Here is an 18,850-nt window from a genome sequence, read left to right on the forward strand (position 1 = left end):
GAAGCCGTGTCTCTATGTACACATGGCCTAAGAGTGATGGGATGCTACTCCCTACAGACAGTAGAGATGAAACTTTACAAATAGAATGGAGATATCTTATCATTGTTAAAGTCTCGTCACGTTATTATTACTGAACACGTGGTCTGCAGAGAGTGGAACAGCGTCACAGCTCATCAGTAAGATTATATGAGCCGTTTATTTTGAAAGTGACATAAGTCACTTTTTCAAAAAAATCGAGTTAATGGTAACACTAATTACAATTGAACGGTATCTTTTCATTTTTTAAAAATTTGCAATCAATAAGTTGAGAACTATTGAGATTTGTTCGAGAGAAGTTTTGCTAATTAACGCTATTAATATAACAAACATGTTTATTTTGAAAGTGGCGTAAGTCGCTGTACTCGTGAAATTAATTGCGGGGCTTAGTGTAAAAGAAATAGAAACGTGTGATAAGTGTGTGTGAAGTATTGTTTTGAATTATTTTCAGTATTTTTAAAAAAGTTGTGATCATCACTGGACTTATTTTTATAAGTGCGAAAGAGAATAGTGCAGTTTTGTAAATTATATTATAATGATGTGGCGGCTACCTCCAGACCCGCCAGCGGATGGCTATAAAATGTTTTATAAACTAACTTTAGATGAAAAAGATGAATTTCTAACTTTGGATTTGTCACCAAAAAGAGGAAGACCTAGGCGCTATTCACAAATAGAAATGGATCCGTTATACGCTGGATCTCATTCTGTTTCTTCAGCAAAATTCAAAGACATGATGGACTTGTTTAATTACATACCCCCAATATAGCAGTTATTTAAAAAATTTGAAACAAAACACGATTTCCGAGGACTTAATCACTCCTATTGATGACGAAAATTAAATTGAATTGATGTATTTTCATATAAATTACTTATACTTATGTTTCAAAATGTACTAATTATTTTTGTATTTTATGAATATTAAAATAAAAAATACTTAAATCAAACCTTTATATTAAATATGTTCATGGTATAAATTATTATTATATATGTAATTTATTCAACAATTTTAGTAAATCACTGTCCTTTCAAAACATCACTTCAGTAAAATACGTCGGACAAAATTAATATATGTCAGTCATTTTTCTAAACTATTTATTTTGAAAGTGGCTTAAGTCACTTTACCGTAATGAAACGTGGTGATTTTTTAATGTTTATACGAAATTATTTATACTGAGAAAAATATCAGTATCCTGAGATAACAAATATAAGTAAATCTTCTCGAAAGTTAGCATCCATATTTTTAAACATGTTAAAACGCAAACCCTTAAATATATCGATTGAAAAACAAAGTGACTTATGCCACTTTCAAAATAAACGGCTCATATATAGATGATATGATCAATTCCAGTACTTGTGATTTGTTTATAGGCATAATTAACTTTGTTGGTGTTTGCATAAGAATCTCGTAAAGAGAAAACATTTAATATATCTTTCTCAGTAGTAAAATACAATTATTAGAACTTTGTAAATTTAAAAGATTAATTCTTCCCATAACTCGATATTCTAATAAAATTTTCAGTTTTTACACGTCGTGGTTAATATAATAATGTATGAGATGTGCCATATTTGACGTTGCATCGAGAAACGATATTTTTCTAAAAAGGAATCAATTTTATTTAGCATAGAAAAGCAGAAGAAATTATAACAATAATTTAGTAATGTGTAGGTCCATTTCTCTATCTTCACAGATAGAAATGTCTTTCTAAAAAGATACATTGTTTTTCAATACGATTTTAAATGACACACTTCATTCATTACTATATTAATTCCTTGGCTATGTATATCAATTACTGTGCCCATTAGAATGACATCTGGAGTTTTCGACAAATTAAATAGTTTTTTACCTATATCACACTTCTTAAAACATTTAAATTATACGTTGATGTGTTTCACATATGAGGCTATATCAAATAATTCCCGGAAAACATTTTTAAAACTTTATTTATTCAATATTAGTAGATTATTTTTCTACATACGTACTATCTAACTCAAAACACTGAGCCATCTTTCCAACCCGTTTTTATAAAAAGATTGAGATTGTGATTGAAACCACCGTAAAACGGTGCGTTTCACTTCAGCTATTGATTCCCAGCAGACTCCTTCCAAGTTTTCTTTAAACTTTGGAAATAAGAAAAGTCCGACAGAGCTAAGTCGGAGCTATACAGTGCATGTGGAAGCGATTCCCACAGAAATTCTCTCAAAACAAGTCTTGAAACGATCGACGAATGCGCTGAGGCACTGTCATGGTGAAAAAGAACACGATTATGCAATTTTTCAGGTCGTTTTTTCTTAAATGCTTTATGAAGTTTTCTTAAAACATCTACATAAAATGTCCCGGTATCCGTTACTTTGTTCTTCATGAAATCACACAGAATTACGCCTTCGCTATCCCAAAATAACTGTCGCTAAAACCTTTTTAACCGATTTCTCGGCGTGAAATTTGATTGGTCCACGTGAACCTTTTGATAACCACTGTTTTGACTGAATTTTGTTCTCTGGTTCATATTGGTAAATCATGTTTCGTCACCGGTTACTAATCGAGAAACAAAATCTTCAGGAACTGCATCAAAACGGTTTGAAAAGCTAAGAGCATGACGTGTCATGCGTTCTGTGCGCAACTCTTTTGGTACCCAACGGGCAGAAAGCTTGCTCATTCGCAGGCTATCGGTTACAATTGTTTGAGCTGATCCATGTGAGATGTGCACTTGTGCGGCTATTTCATGGAGTAACACACGTCGATCTTGTTTTACAATTTCTTGCACTGCAGCCACAACGATCATTGTTTTTAAGCGATTCTCTATCTTCCTTGAATCATTTTATTCCATCATAAACAGTGGTGTTTTTCGGCGCAATTTTCTAGTAAACTTTTTACAAATTTTGAATAATCTCTGTAGATTTCCATTCCAGTTTTGTAAGAAACTTCACAATAGCGCGGACAGTAATAAATTATAAATTTGCCATGTCGCGAAAACAATGAAAAGTTAAAATTTTGCTAGCGCAATTGTAAACAAACAAAAGAAAATTATCTAGCCTATTAAAATAGTAAACAAGTGTACGTTTAAAAATATATAGATTAGATGTTGCAATTGTGTAAACATTAGTAAGTACGAATTTTTTCATAAGTAAAATATATAAATAACTCGAAATATTTAACAACATATACATAACAGTTTTGAGTGAGTTATTGTGCCTTTAAAAAGATGAAAAGTTAATTACTGTGTGTCAGTTACTGAGCTTTTCCTAGTTACTATGTGTCACTTTCACTACACTGATCTAATCACATTGTGTCAATTTCTGTATACTGAACTAATTAGAGTGTGTCAATTTCTGTACACTGATCTTCTAATTATAGTGTGTCAATTTCTGTACACTGATCTAATTACTGTGTGTCAATTTCTGTACACTAGTCTAATTATAGTGTGTCACTTTCTGTATACTGATTTAATTACTGTGTGTCAATTTCTATACACTGATTTAATTAATGTACGCCAATTTCTGTACACTGATATATTTACTATGTATCAATTTCTGTACACTGATCTAATTACCGTGTGTCAGTTTTTGTACATTGCTTCAATTACTATTATTCGTTTTCCGGTATTCCGTATTAAATTATTTAGCGTAATTTATTATTTATGTTTCAATAATATAATCAATTTTTGTTATAGGCTCAAATAAAAAAGTTAAAAAGCGGAAGTTTTGATTTTTTGTCATTCCAAGTAATACCAAAATTAATAAAAAAAAGAGCATTTTAGTCATGGTCTGATAGAATAGTCCTATTATCATTCAAAAAAAATCAAGTTATTTAATTCAGTTTTGAAAAAGTTATTGCGTTTTAAAAGGTGTACGTACACTTTTGTGGGCCATTATATGAGCCGTTTATTTTGAAAGTGGCATAAGTCACTTTGTTTTTAAGTCGATATATTTAAGGGTTTGCGTTTTAATACGTTTAAAAATGTGGATGCTAACTTTCGAGAAGATTTACTTGTATTTGTTATCTCAGGATACTGATATTAAAAAATCACCACTTTTCATTACGGTAAAGTGACTAAGCCACTTTCAAAATAGTTTAGAAAAATGACTGACATATATTAATTTTGTCCGACGTATTTTACTGAAGTGATGTTTTGAAAGGACAGTGATTTACTAAAATTGTTGAATAAATTACATATATAATAATAATTTATACCATGAACATATTTAATATAAAGGTTTGATTTAAGTATTTTTTATTTTAATATTCATAAAATACAAAAATAATTAGTACATTTTGAAACATAAGTATAAGTAATTTATATGAAAATACATCAATTCAATTTAATTTTCGTCATCAATAGGAGTGATTAAGTCCTCGGAAATCGTGTTTTGTTTCAAATTTTTTCAATAACTGCTATATTGGGGGTATGTAATTAAACAAGTCCATCATGTCTTTGAATTTTGCTGAAGAAACAGAATGAGATCCAGCGTATAACGGATCCATTTCTATTTGTGAATAGCGCCTAGGTCTTCCTCTTTTTGGTGACAAATCCAAAGTTAGAAATTCATCTTTTTCATCTAAAGTTAGTTTATAAAACATTTTATAGCCATCCGCTGGCGGGTCTGGAGGTAGCCGCCACATCATTATAATATAATTTACAAAACTGCACTATTCTCTTTCGCACTTATAAAAATAAGTCCAGTGATGATCACAACTTTTTTAAAAATACTGAGAATAATTCAAAACAATACTTCACACACACTTATCACACGTTTCTATTTCTTTTACACTAAGCCCCGCAATTAATTTCACGAGTACAGCGACTTACACCACTTTCAAAATAAACATGTTTGTTATACCGTTAATTAGCAAAACTTTTCTCGAACAAATCTCAATAGTTCTCAACTTATTGATTGCAAATTTTTTCAAAATGAAAAGATACCGTTCTATTGTAATTAGTATTACCATTAACTCGATTTTTTTGAAAAAGTGCCTTATGCCACTTTCAAAATAAACGGCTCATATGTTGGATCAGGTACCATCGGGAAAAGTATCCATCCGCTGGCGCGCGTCGGAAGTAGCCGCTACACGACTGTAGATTGCCTTCAATGCTTCCATGGTCTTTCAGAATAATCGTTCGTATAATTGACGGTACGCTAGAATATAATTCGTGTAATAGAGACTTAGTTAAGAGTTCGTATTCTTTACGAGCATTAGCTGATTCATATAAACGGGCTTCTACTTTACTTAAAATCGTTGCCTGCGAATCATAGTTGGCGCTAGCCGCCAGATTGTTTGCTACGATATAATTCGTAGTGGGCACTCAACCTCTTAATGAGCGTATCCTCATTAGGAATCGCCGAAGTTGCGGTGCGATCGTCAGTTCAGATGAATCTATCAAGATGTGCAATCATTTTGCCCAGATTTACGTGATTCAACATGGATAGAACAGACTTCACAGTTTTTAATCTGCATTCTATACGCGAAACCTTCTGAATTATTACTAAATTAAGTCAGACGAATGAAATAGAAGATGTACTTTCTTAAATATATTAAAGACATAGTGTTATATTTTGTAACTGAAAAGAAACAAATTTGTCTTCGAAAAAGATTGTCATACTTGAGATGAATATTTATAACCAGGGTTCGAAAGAGTTGCGGAACTTTTCCTAAAGCAACGTTGGAATTTATTACACGTGACACTTTTTGATAAAAATTCACATACTACAAGTTTTAATGAGAATAGATATAAAAAAATTCTTGAGATTAAAAGTTTCGATCTCAGCAGAAGTAATAAAACTAAAAAATAAAAGTTTTTCTACAACGGAAACAGATATTTGATTAATTAACATAAATATCGTTCCCAAACGTTACAAGTGTCAAATATTATTTAACGAATAACACTATAACAATATTAAATGATTATTCTAATTATAAACCAATGACTCCTTTGAAAAGTAATTTAATAGATTATTGGGAACAGATGAGAAATTAACTTACATATGATTATTTATAGAAATAATTTAAGTCACATAAAAAAGAAAAAAAGAAAAAATATTTTTCTTGTAAAATGAAATTGTTTTCTTGTATTCAATATATATAATAAAATTATAATACTTTCATTTTCATACAGTTCCTTTAATTTGCATAATATTATTAAACAAATCTAGCATGTAATAATTCGGTGTTTTGTTTATTTCATAAATACTTTTTAGATAAACATTCGAAAAGAATTTGTTCCCAAGGAAGTATTAATGTACAGATTCTCTCTCTCTCTCTCTGAAATAACTGTTCCAGAAGAATATTTATTGAAAAAAGTTCGAAAGACAATAACTTCATTTGTAACAATACTCTAGGAACAAGAGCTGTTTTATCGAACGAAACGTATAAGTTCGAACAGATTTTTTTCACAACGGAAGACACCTGATTTTTGCATAGAAATTCGCAGTCTAATCTTAACACAAGAATGCTTCAGGTTCTCGTTCTCGATTACTCACTATTCTTTGCTCGAAAGCATCGAAAGAACCCTGATTACAAATTATTCCTTTTTTGTAGAAGCTTTCGAGCAAAGAATAATGAAATCTTGTGTTACGATGAGACTGCGAATTTCTATGCAAAATAAAAATGGTCTGTAATAATTGCAGGATACAGCAACTGCATATGCATTCATTTATTTTCTTCAAAATTTTACCGATATTAAAATAATGATACAGTATTTTTAAATACATTAAATATTTTCACTGTATCGCATGCGATGCAGTCAGTTTTGTCATAAATGCATAAAATTGGCGGTCTAGTTATCATCGTGGAATATAGAAATTTCGCTACGAGCTTCTCGTTATCGAACTAAATCAGCTATTATTAACTTTAACTCTGAAACATTAATTTAACTTATTACCATAGTTTACCTCAAATAAGGAACTAGAAATAGAATAGTATCACATTGAGGAAACATTTACGCGATTTCAGTGAACTGAAACTTTACCGTTCGAAAAGTTAACAACTCTCTCTCTCTCTCTCTCTCTCTCTCTCTCTCTCGTGAGAGAGATAGTTTAATACATCAATATTCAATTAGTAGACGGCGGATGTTTACACCGCTTTGCATTTTCGTGCACTCATCGACATACCAGTCTAAAATTGGGTTCCCTGTTTTAGCATACTTAATAAGCCGAAATCTCTCTCTCTCAAAATGGACACCTTAATCGTAAAACAATTTAATTTTTATTCTAGCAATTATACAACACAATTTTATAATACATTTACAGAGTCGAGAAAACAGATAACACAAGCTAGTAAACACAATGGCGTTTTTGTTTTGCATTTTAACCCATTGAAGATATTGTTTTTAACAATGCATGTATCTGGAAATCATTTGCATAGCGCGGTCGTTTTATATGGTAGTCCTTGATCATCTCGCAAATTATGAATAATAAAAGAAAATATTTGTTTGACCTTGACGTCCAGTAAAAGTCACGATTATTTTAGGTCATTAAGCATGAAATACATAGATTTTATAATAAAATTATGAAGTATGCATTTCATACTTAATGACCTAATATTTTCATATGACAACTATATTTTCAATCACTACTTACGTTTTTGGTATAAATTAGGGATGGAAGAGGTTTCAGAACTTATTAATTGGTTCTTATTTCTAAGAATAGTTATCGACCTTTTTTCAAAAAAGGTCTTGTCTTTAAGTTCTAATGAGAATACATAAAAAGAAGTTATCGAAAATAGAAATGTTGAGTCGAGTATAGTCCTCACGCGACAAGAAGTCAACTTTGTGGTAACATTCCCCTTCTTACTAGCTGCGGCAGTGGAGCAGGAACGAGCCTTCTTGTCGCGTAAAGACTATACTAACAGAATTTTTTCAGGAACGAAACGGGTAGAAATATTAACTATTCCGTTTAAAAAATTAAAGGTGACCTTCATATCTTGATAAAAAAGCAAAATAAAACTGATCAGAATAGTGCATGTCCCCCTAGAAGCTATGTAACTTCTATCTGAAACATTTTTTCGAAAAACAAATATTTTATGAGTTATTCGAGGTCGTCATGTTACGAGACTCACCCTGTATTAGAAACCAACATTTCTGTGCCATCAAACTATGGTTATATTTTATTATAAAATCGTTACATTATATTTTCTACGTTTCATGGCAAAAGGTTTAATTATTGTAAAACAATTAACAATTGTATGCGTTACTCTCTGTGAGTTTTTAAATGATCGGCAATTCTATTTTCGGAAGGTTATAAAAAATTTGCAAGTATACCATAAGATCTACAGCCCACCGATGAAAGAGTGCCCAACAAAATGAAGCCATTTATATTTACATCACGTTTCGATTTCGCCCCTCGATGCGTTTTATATTCCATCTTGTATATTAAACTCGCTTCGATTCTCTGTCCCTCCAACAATGAGATCAATCTAAATCCACTTTCAAACTTCGGTCCGAATGGAGATCATTTGCAATGTTGACCGTGTTCGATCAAAGAAAGTAAGGGCAGATGAAGAATTTATGTTGGGAATCCCACGGGGTCGAGGGTCATCTAGGGAGGACATCCTTCGATTTTGATTAAACACCATTGATTTGTGGCGGTGCATGTTGATAAAGCACTGGCGAGCGTTCCTTCTGACGTCGGTGTTTCCTTGGAATTTATACGGCTATTTATTTTCGCCGGAATAAATTGTCCCTTTGTTGGAAATAACAGACGAGAAAAAGTCTCTCGAAGGTATTCAGCAAGAGAGCGTTGATAAAATGGAACAAAGGTTACACGGCTGTCTCAAGTTGACATTTAATAACAGCAGAAAGGACCCAATTTAATCAAAGATTTTTAATCCTCGCTAGGAATCCAAAATAACAGCTATTTCAAACATTTCTGTGAGAATAAAATCAGTGAGGAAGGTGGGTTTATTATTTAAGTCGAAGCGATTACTCGTGAAATATAAAAGAAATTGTGCAAACAATCACACAATTAAAAGATTTCATTTTTTTTAAATTAGAAATAACAATTACAATTAACTGAAAATTTTGATCATTGTCAACAATCATTGCTGATGAAAATACTATTTCAGTCGATTCTAATGGGTGTCATGCAACGACTCTTTTCATACTGATTAAAATAGTTACGGTCTCTATTCAAAATATTGCATGATCCAACATATTGAAAATATTTTATAAAATGCGTTATAATATTTTATAAAATACATTTTATAATATTTTACAAGACATTTTGCAAAACAGTAACTGGAAATGGCTCACCTACTGACACAGAGTACTTAACTTTTCATCTTTTTAAGAACACAGTAACTCGTTCAAAAACTGTTTTGTATATTTCGTTAAATATTTTGTGTTCTTTATATGTTTCAATTATAACAAAATTCGTACTTATTCAAATGTCATCAGCATATACTTTAAATTTTAAGAACTTTTAAGAAGTGCGATACAGGTAAACAAAACAATTTCATTTAGCGAAAACTTCGCACATCACTTTCATTGGCACAGTAATTGATACACTTATCCTGTGTCAAATCTTTTAAAACAAAAAAGTTAGATACTTTAAGATGTAATAGATAATATTTCATTGTTTTATAATGTTAATATACATTTTAAAACTCAAACTTCATGGTAAATTGAACAAAATTGCTGCTGATAACATTGTTTGCCTGTTTTCTCGTACCATCGTATAAGATGATTCATTACCTACAAAATACATATGCTGTAGTTCAGCTGCTGAGAGGTGACGTAGTTCAAGATACACCAATCTTATGAAGTGACGTTAACTACCTCTGTACGTAGTACAGGGTACACAATTTTATTATAGTAATCCTTGCATCAACGAAGTACTGTGACACAATGTCAGTCAAAGTACACACTGCCACGAACATATGTACATTTGTGCATCCTATACTTACCCAATAGTTAGGTTCTTAACAACTCCAAACTTAACGAAATCTTTGATAAATTACAGGTAACCACGTATAACATGGTTATTATATTCTCAGTAAATGTGTTATGCGAATCCGTGTCATATCAAACAAAGAACTAGTGCAAAAGTTAGGTTCTAAAAATTAGAGAAACGTACTATTACATTTTTATAATCAGAGATAATATTATATATAATATAATAATATAATATTATTATTATTATTATATTATTATTATTATTATTGTATTATTATATTCTAATAATATAATATAATTATTATTATTATATTATTATTATTATTGTATTATTATATTCTAATAATATAATATTATTATATATGAGATAATATTCATATGCATTAAATAAAGTTTTCTTCGTCACCATAATTAAGCACCATTAAGCGAGGACATTTTTTTTTTTATTACTCTAAACGTTTTTGATCACTATATTGAGTTCAGTGCTCTACTTGCTATACTAGTAAAAAAAAAGAGAAACACAAAGTTATAACATACTCTTAATACTCTAGAAAGAAAATGGAATTCAGATTATAATAAATTTCAAAATTCTGTAGGCAAATCTGATACGACATACACGCTCAAATGACTTTCTAATGAGATATCTTGTACACATAGAGCTCTTATTTCGTTCCTTACTGTAGTAGAGTTTTCCTAATTTAGAATTTCTCTCTTAAGGAAATATTCTAGTCTGAAGTACGCGTGATTTTAACATTGTTAGGAAATTTTTTTCGAAGGAACTATTATATCTTTTGCAACCAAATTGCCGAGGTTTGTTTGTTTTGAAATTTTTGAATTTTTTTGAAACCAAAAAATTATAAATTAGCGGCACTGCATACTCTCAAACATAGTCACTTTAAAACAACGTTGTTTCGCGGTGTCTATGATTCCGGCTATTTTGATTGTTTGAAATAAAGAAACGTGAAAGTTCCTTAATTAGTATCAATTTGATACAAAACGTACTAGAACAATTTAGAATTTGAAACTATACAGGGGCTGTAGTCAAGCATGTACTAATTGCGTATATAAAATTTTGAGTCAATTGCTCAAGTAGGTTTTGAAATATCATGTTCACCATTTTGAAAAACGTAGTTTCGAGTAACATGTCTTTAAAGTTTAGTATATCGATAATGATATAAGATCGTCGCGTTTTTCAAACAATCATATCTTCGTTCATTTTAGGAGTTCGCATGCAAGATTTCAGAGATGTATATTTGAAGCTATACCCTTTAAGAATATGTCAAGAAAGAGAATTAATTTTTCCAAAGATTCACACTAGAATACCCTCTTAAACACGTTAAGCGTTGTACGAAAATTTATCCAATTCTAAAGCTGAGTTAGAATAAATCTGTCTTCTAGAATGCCATGTTACATGAGGGTTTTGCCTAATTCTTGATCCATATTAAAGCGAAACTGTGTTACAGAAGAGCCGCATTATACGGGAGTTACCTGTACCACAAAATCACATATTATTGAGGTTTTAATAGTCACAACCACAGTTGTGAAGAATTACAATTGATCTACTCAAGGAATTATAATTAGAAAGTAATTCAATTACATTATAATTCGTAATTCAGGTTGCCATTCGATTAAATTACAATATAATTCGTAATTCAATAGGTGTACAATTAAAATACTAAGTCATTCAATTACGTTAATTAGATATTATAATGGCATTATTAAATAAATTAAATTATTATTGATAATTACAATGTAATTATTATTCGACGCGTCGTCACAAATGAGTGATAAATAATAAACAATTTAATTATAATGAATAAATAACAATTGAAATCGTATTCATAAATAAGAAGTAAATTCTATTATTTTTAATGATTTAATTAGATGTATATATTTTTATTTTTAATTATTTTATCTGTCATTTAAATTTCTAAATAACAAATAATTCTGTATTTAAATAATCACTTAAATGATGCCCGATTATAGATATCCCGAGAGTAAATGTACCAGTATAAACACGAAACAGGAGTAGCCAAAAAACATGAATATAACATAGTGTCACGAACTATGAATGACAACGAGTAATGAATATACAAAAGGAAAACATTAAAATGTATCTTATTTTTTCAAAGTTCTTGGCCGTAATTTGAAGAACTGCATCTCAATTATATTCTATTTGATTCACAATATAATTCAATTACATTGTATTTCAATTATATCGTATTATAATTACATCGTATTTCAATTACATTATAATTTCAATTACATTTCAAATACACTGTAATTCAATTACACTCGTGATTAAAATAATTAGTAGTGAAACTAACCGAAAGTTTCGAATTTTGCATTTGAACTATTATATAGTTGAATTCAATGTAATTGAAATACAATGTAGCAGAATTCAATGTAATTGAAATACAATGCAGTAGAATTCAATGTAATTGAAATAAGATGTAATTTCATTACGTAATTACTGGTCACAACAAACTATGGGGCTCAGAAAGAACTGACTGAAGAAGAAAAATAGTGAAAAACGTCACATCGAACCAAAATTTAATTACTTTAAATGATCAAAGACTAACTTAATATAGCCCATAGATGTGAATGGGAAATTATTCTGGACCCACATGCCAGCGAACCGAGGATTCATTTAAACAGACTTATTAGTACGTCAGAATAGGGCTTACAATGGAAATTTGAAAATGTCGACTGAAATAAATATCGTCAAATAACTGAACAAAATTTCCCATGCTTCAATATCCCTTTTGGAAGATTTCTCCCTTCAAATTAATGAAACAATCAAAGGATTGACTGCTACCACAACATAAGCTGCGAATCGGATTATTCAAAAAACAAAACCAAGAAGAAATTTGCAATGTCCCTTGGTGGAATAAACAGTGAGAAGTGATGTTTAGAAACAAAACTATGGACAATCTTATACGATTCAAAAAATTAAGAGTCCAGGCAAGGAAAACGATCAAGCAACTTAAAGAACAAACTTTACTAAAATACGACTCTTAAGTACGATTAAAAGTTCTCCTCACTCCAAAACAATCTGGGTTATAATCGAAGCTTCTCAAGACAATCACTGCAAAAATAAAATTATCGCACTAATTCGGTCTGATAACACCACTATTACAATTGAATGAGACATTCACAAAAGATTCAAGGGATACCAGTTGCGATCCTGACTTCTGCCTATGTAAAGAAAACCACCCTAATTTTTATACTGTGCAGCCACATAAAATAAAAAAACAGCGAATTAACAAAGCTCAACGAAGAATTCAAAATGACTGAACTTGAAAACACACTGAACACGTGTAAAAATATAATTCCTGGTTAACTAATTTAGCAATTAGTGGTATTACCAGTCTATTAAAAATAAACTAATTCATTTTCGATCTAAGACCTCTAATATTTTTTTAAAGGGGCCTAAGACCCCTATATTTTTTGCAATGATGCATCGATTTACGGAAAGAAAACGCAATTTTACTAATACAAAATTAAGATGATCTTAATCTTCTTATTAAATAAAAAATTGTTTACAAATTTTTTCGATTGCAATTTATTGTTACGCGATTACTGACTAATTTTTGTTTGAAAAAGTTTATTAGAAATGCGCGTAACATCGAAACGATTGTTTAGAACATATGAATTTTGGGGCAATGGAAAAGAATTAACGCTTGTTTGAAATTCTACATCTGAATCAGAACACGAGTCGGTGTTTATATCTGATGATACAAGAAGCGATTCTTCTATTATTAAATATTGTTCTATGTCTTTTAAATCATGTTTCTTAACTTTCCTATATTTTTGTTTGTAGTGAGATACTATTGGATCTGACTCTATAATATGTCGATTTAACAAATTCCTATTGCTATTTATTCTTGAGTTACGAGACTACGAGTGAAGATGTAAGAGACCACGTGGAAAGTTTTAACGTTGAGCGTCTTAACAATGATTTTCACTATTTTCACCATTTCGAACAACTTTATATTATCCAATAACCAGTTAATAGTAGGATAATAGTTAATCATAAATACTAGTTAATAATATAATATATATAATAAATCCTATATATTATAAATACTAATAATTAACCGAAGTTAAATAATACAACTTTGAACAGCTAAGTTTGGCGCGAACATGAAGTTTAATATGCTCCCAATTAATGTACAAAAAATCACGGATTTACTTTTTGTTAATATTGCAAAAGAATTATTCTGCAGCTTCGACGATCTTGTAACACTAAACATAATTTATAAAAATCGGATTAATCGTATACACATTCGACGAAAAGCACGTGCTTTAAAAATGCACTGAAAATTGGAATAAATTTCAAGCACCATTTTTGACAACAAATCGGAAAATTCAGTAAAAACTGCGAACAGTATTAAAATCTACGTTTCTTTATTAGTATTTTAAGATACAATAAGCTATGAAGACTCATAAGCTTAGACTTTAGTTTTTTTCACTTTTGTCCATTGCTCGATGTGGCTGAAGGGAGTATTTCCTGACAGCTGGAGAGAAGCCATTCTGATTCCAATAGCGAAGCCAGATAAAGACCCGGCACTACCAGAAAGCTATCAACCAATATCGCTCACTAATACCATGGGCAAATTAATGGTGAAAATGATTAAATTCAGATTATCCTGAAAATTATTATTAGAAATTTTATTATTAGAAAACAATGGTATAATATTATTGTATCAGACACTCCCACTCCACCATGGACCAGCCAATTAATATCGAGTCACGAATTTGCGATAGCCTGCGATTTAACCACTCAGTGATCATATCCATGCATATCAAAAAGTCATACAGTAGTGGAGCCTGTTACTGCGGGGTGACCATTGTTGTGCCTTTGATTTGTTTTCGAGCATAATTAACTTTATACATATTTATCGAATTTTGTTCAGTAAAGAATAAACAAAACGAAAGAATAAAAAAATGTAACGTGCCTTATTCGATAAATATAAAGATAATACCCCACAATAACCGGCTCCACTGCCCTATGACACGGTTTACAGCAAAAGAACGCTGGGCATATCAAGTAGTTTGAGATTTAACCACTTAGCTGCGTCAATCTATTTTTAAGATCAATTTTGTATGCGTTTTTATCGATCACACCGGGTGCAGTTTCTTTCGGCAAGTTGTTCTAGAATTATTCTAAAATGTGCGAAATTTATGAATACGTTTCACGAGTATTTTAACCTAAATCGTAGGAGAAGTGTTTTTGTTGTAAGACGTAAAATTACAATTTCCTAATGACGTGTATCACGTCGTCCACAGTTAAGAGGTTCACGGAAATATCTTGGAATTCATCGCAATCTTTCTCGACAAGAGACGATAAAATGGTCGAAAGTAATAACACCTCATACCAGACGATAATCGTCGAAAATGGAGACCCATAAAGAGAAGAACTAAGTGTCCAATTATTCTTACTATCTATTAGTAACGTTCTAGCACCAATTCCACACCCAGTTCAAGCACATTCGTTTGAGGACGACTTAACGCTCCTTTACCAAGAAAATTTCGGGTCTACAATTTGATAGCAAATTAACATGGAATAACCGCATCACCAACCTCCGAACGAATGTAACCAACGCTTAAACATGATAAAAACAGTCAGCCAACTGGTGTGGAGCTGTCACGAAAGCGCTTTCAACTACGTATAAATCAATACAGCGGAGCGTCGATTATCCGACTTAATTGGGAGACGAATTTGTTTCGGATAATCGGTCTGAAAGTATCAAATTTTTAATCATGTCATAAATCTATTAGAGATCAAGCAATTTTTTAGTCTGAATAGTTTCTAAGTAAATGAATACGCACCGATTACTAAGAAAAGTACAATATCAACAATAAAATATTAACAATAATATTAACAATAAAATATTCTTAGTGTGATATATGCGTGATATACCTCCAATATAAACATTCGTTCAGCACCTATTTCATATTTATGTTTTTTTTCCACTGCAATACCCAATGCGTTTCAGCTTCGCTGCGTGTTCGACTGGGACTACATCCCGTCGTACCTTCATTTATACTGACATTCTTATTATCACTTGTCTCAAGCACGGACGAAATAATATCATCGTCGCTCATAATTTCAAAACTTGGATTTTTTTTATTTATGTTCATTCATATTTGCATATCGTTACTACGACAGTCTTTGAAATCAGATATATTGCGTGCTAAATTTTTTAATTCCTCGTCAATTCTAATTTGGCTGACATATTAAACAACTTATTCCGAACCCGTTTGAGAGTAAAAGATTAAATCAAGTTCTTAATAAACTTGTCAATCTTCTTCGTCACTGTTACTATCATATAACAGACACCGCAATAAATTCTTTCGACAACGTCTTTTGAAGGCTTCCAGAACTGATTGATCCATTGATTGAAGCAATGATGTTACATTAAGGGATAAAAAGAATCTCTAAAAATCGAATCGTAAATCTTCTCCAAGAAGATGTACTGGCGCGTTATCTAATAATAAAATAAAACTGAACCCGCGCAAACGTTTTCTTCCTGACAAGTTTTGACGGAAGACAAGTACAGTTCGAATACGTGTTCTATAACATAAACATTGTTAATCGCATAGCTGAATGTACATATATGTTGTATGACTCAGTCTATATTCGGATAATCGGTCGTTCGGATTATCGACGTTCAGATAACCGACGTTTCGGATAATCGACGTTCGGATAATAGGCGCTCTGTTTAGTAACATCAAAATTGAATTACGGAATAATTACCTGTGGTTCTACGAACAAATCAATTGATATATGAATGTATCGAGCAATAATAGCTGATAGGTTTCGAACTGACCCTCTACCAGCTCTGGAGAAAAATAGATTTTTGAAATACACCTTCTCGTGTAATACAAAATTTGGCAAAAATAAACTTTCCTTGAAATGGTAGTTGCATATGGAAATAGCATTTACAAATATACACTTATAGACAAAAGTTAGGAAACGCCTTTTAAAACGCAATAACTTTTTTAAAACTGAACTAAATGACTTGAATCTTTATAGATGATAGAGGGACTAGTCTACCAGACGATGACTAAAATGCTTTTAATTTTGCTATTACTTGGAATGATATAAAAGATCAAAACTTACGCTTTTTAACTCTTTTATCTGAGCCTGAAACAAAAATTTAAGAAACTGCGATTTTTGCCATTTTTAATTTGTTGTAACTCATAACATCGTTTACCACTTTCGATGAAATTTCCAGCATGCATATAAGTTACTGAGATCTACGAAAGGCACTTTTTACATTTTAGTTATAGGCTCATATAAAAAAGTTAAGAAACGAAAGTATTTCAATCATTGTACAGTAAACTAGGCCCTCTAATATGTTAAAAAAAACAGTCACCTAGTCCAGTTTTGAAAAGGTTATTGCATTTAAAAAAGTGTTTCCTATCATTTGTCCATACGTATATTTAACTACGTAACATTCATATGTAATTACTGTTTCAAAAAAAATTTATTTACCGTTCTGTATCAAATGAGAAGATATAAATATTTATAGTCCCTTTAATATTTCAAAAATCTATTATTCCCCAGCCCGGTCCCTTTTTCAGTATCCAGAGGGAATGCAACGGACACCCTCTCAGATCTAGAAAAAAGATTGCTTAGAATTCTCAAGCTATCGAAACATCTAGCATCCTTTAAAAACTCACGTACAATAACACTTTATCAAATCGTCACATATCTAACGATGAGCAACAAAACCATTTTATTATAGGATGCACAAACTAGAACAAAAACTAAACATGAAATTAACGCCCAAGATACCAAGAAGATCTCTAAAAATCGTCCCACAGACGATACGCTATCCTATCGCAACAGACAGAAAACTATATACAATCCCCTCCAAAAGTATTCGGATAGTTACAGAAAATTATATAAATTTGAGAAACCCATAGGAAATACTTATAATTTCTTCAATTTATTTCGAACTTACTTTTATGAAACTGTGTGTAACAAGTAGATTATATATATTATATATTTATAGTCTTTCCACATCGTGCATCTTTGTTTACAAGCTGACACACAATCGAAGAGAATTTACTGTATTTTGTACTATGTTCCACATATTTAACCCGAGAAAGATAACCTACGTCGCAGAGGCGCCTGCGAAATAAACAACTGACTGCACCGTGGATGACGCAAAGACTGGAAGCACCCACTTTGCCAAGGCATGTGCGAAGCAACATTGAAAATATTCTTCCAAAATCTGCTGTACAGGCTTCCACAGATGATGAAGAAGAACCCTCAGCCAAAAAAGGCGTTATTGCAGTCTTTGCACGTCTAAAAAGAAAAGAATGTCAAAGATGACCTGTGCCAAATGCAAAAAGACAGTTTGTGGTGAACACAAGAAAGGCGTTTGTCATGACTGTCTCTAAAGAAATTTTTTATAATATTATAGTTTTTTTTACACTGATTATATTATAGTCTACTAGTTTGTAAGGATAAAACACTATTTTTTGTGATATTTTACGGGATTTGTTCCCATAAACCGAAGACTGTTGATTTTTGTTAATTTTTCATCGAGGTCTAGTGATTTAAGTTTAAAATTACTTAAAATATAAAAAAATATAATATAAATGCATTTTATTTTTACAATAATGCCAAACCTTTAAAATGACTAGATTAACTTAAATAAATATCCATTGTTAGTATAAAATTGACGCCTTAGAAAAGCATGCGCCTCTGAAGCGTATGGTTATCTTTTACGTACGTTGTCATATGGTTATCTTTCTAGGGTTAAAAAACACATCGAGAAACGATGCGTCTCTTACCGGGCGAGGAGTGTAAAATGAATTCAGCATACGTTTTCAATGAACAGGATGCAATAAAATCGTATAAGTGACAATACAATATGATGCCGTAAAACTAGCAAACATTATCTAAACTG

General features: G+C 31.2%; 1 protein-coding gene across 1 annotated transcript in view; it reads left to right on the forward strand.

The window, feature by feature from the left end:
* Positions 1-18,850, forward strand: part of LOC143259277 (potassium voltage-gated channel protein Shaw-like) — a 421,748-nt gene that overhangs the window by 307,395 nt on the left and 95,503 nt on the right. The window lies entirely within an intron of this gene.

This window comes from Megalopta genalis, chromosome 4 (genome assembly GCF_051020955.1).
Source record: "Megalopta genalis isolate 19385.01 chromosome 4, iyMegGena1_principal, whole genome shotgun sequence".
Classification (NCBI taxonomy): Eukaryota; Metazoa; Arthropoda; class Insecta; order Hymenoptera; family Halictidae; genus Megalopta; species Megalopta genalis.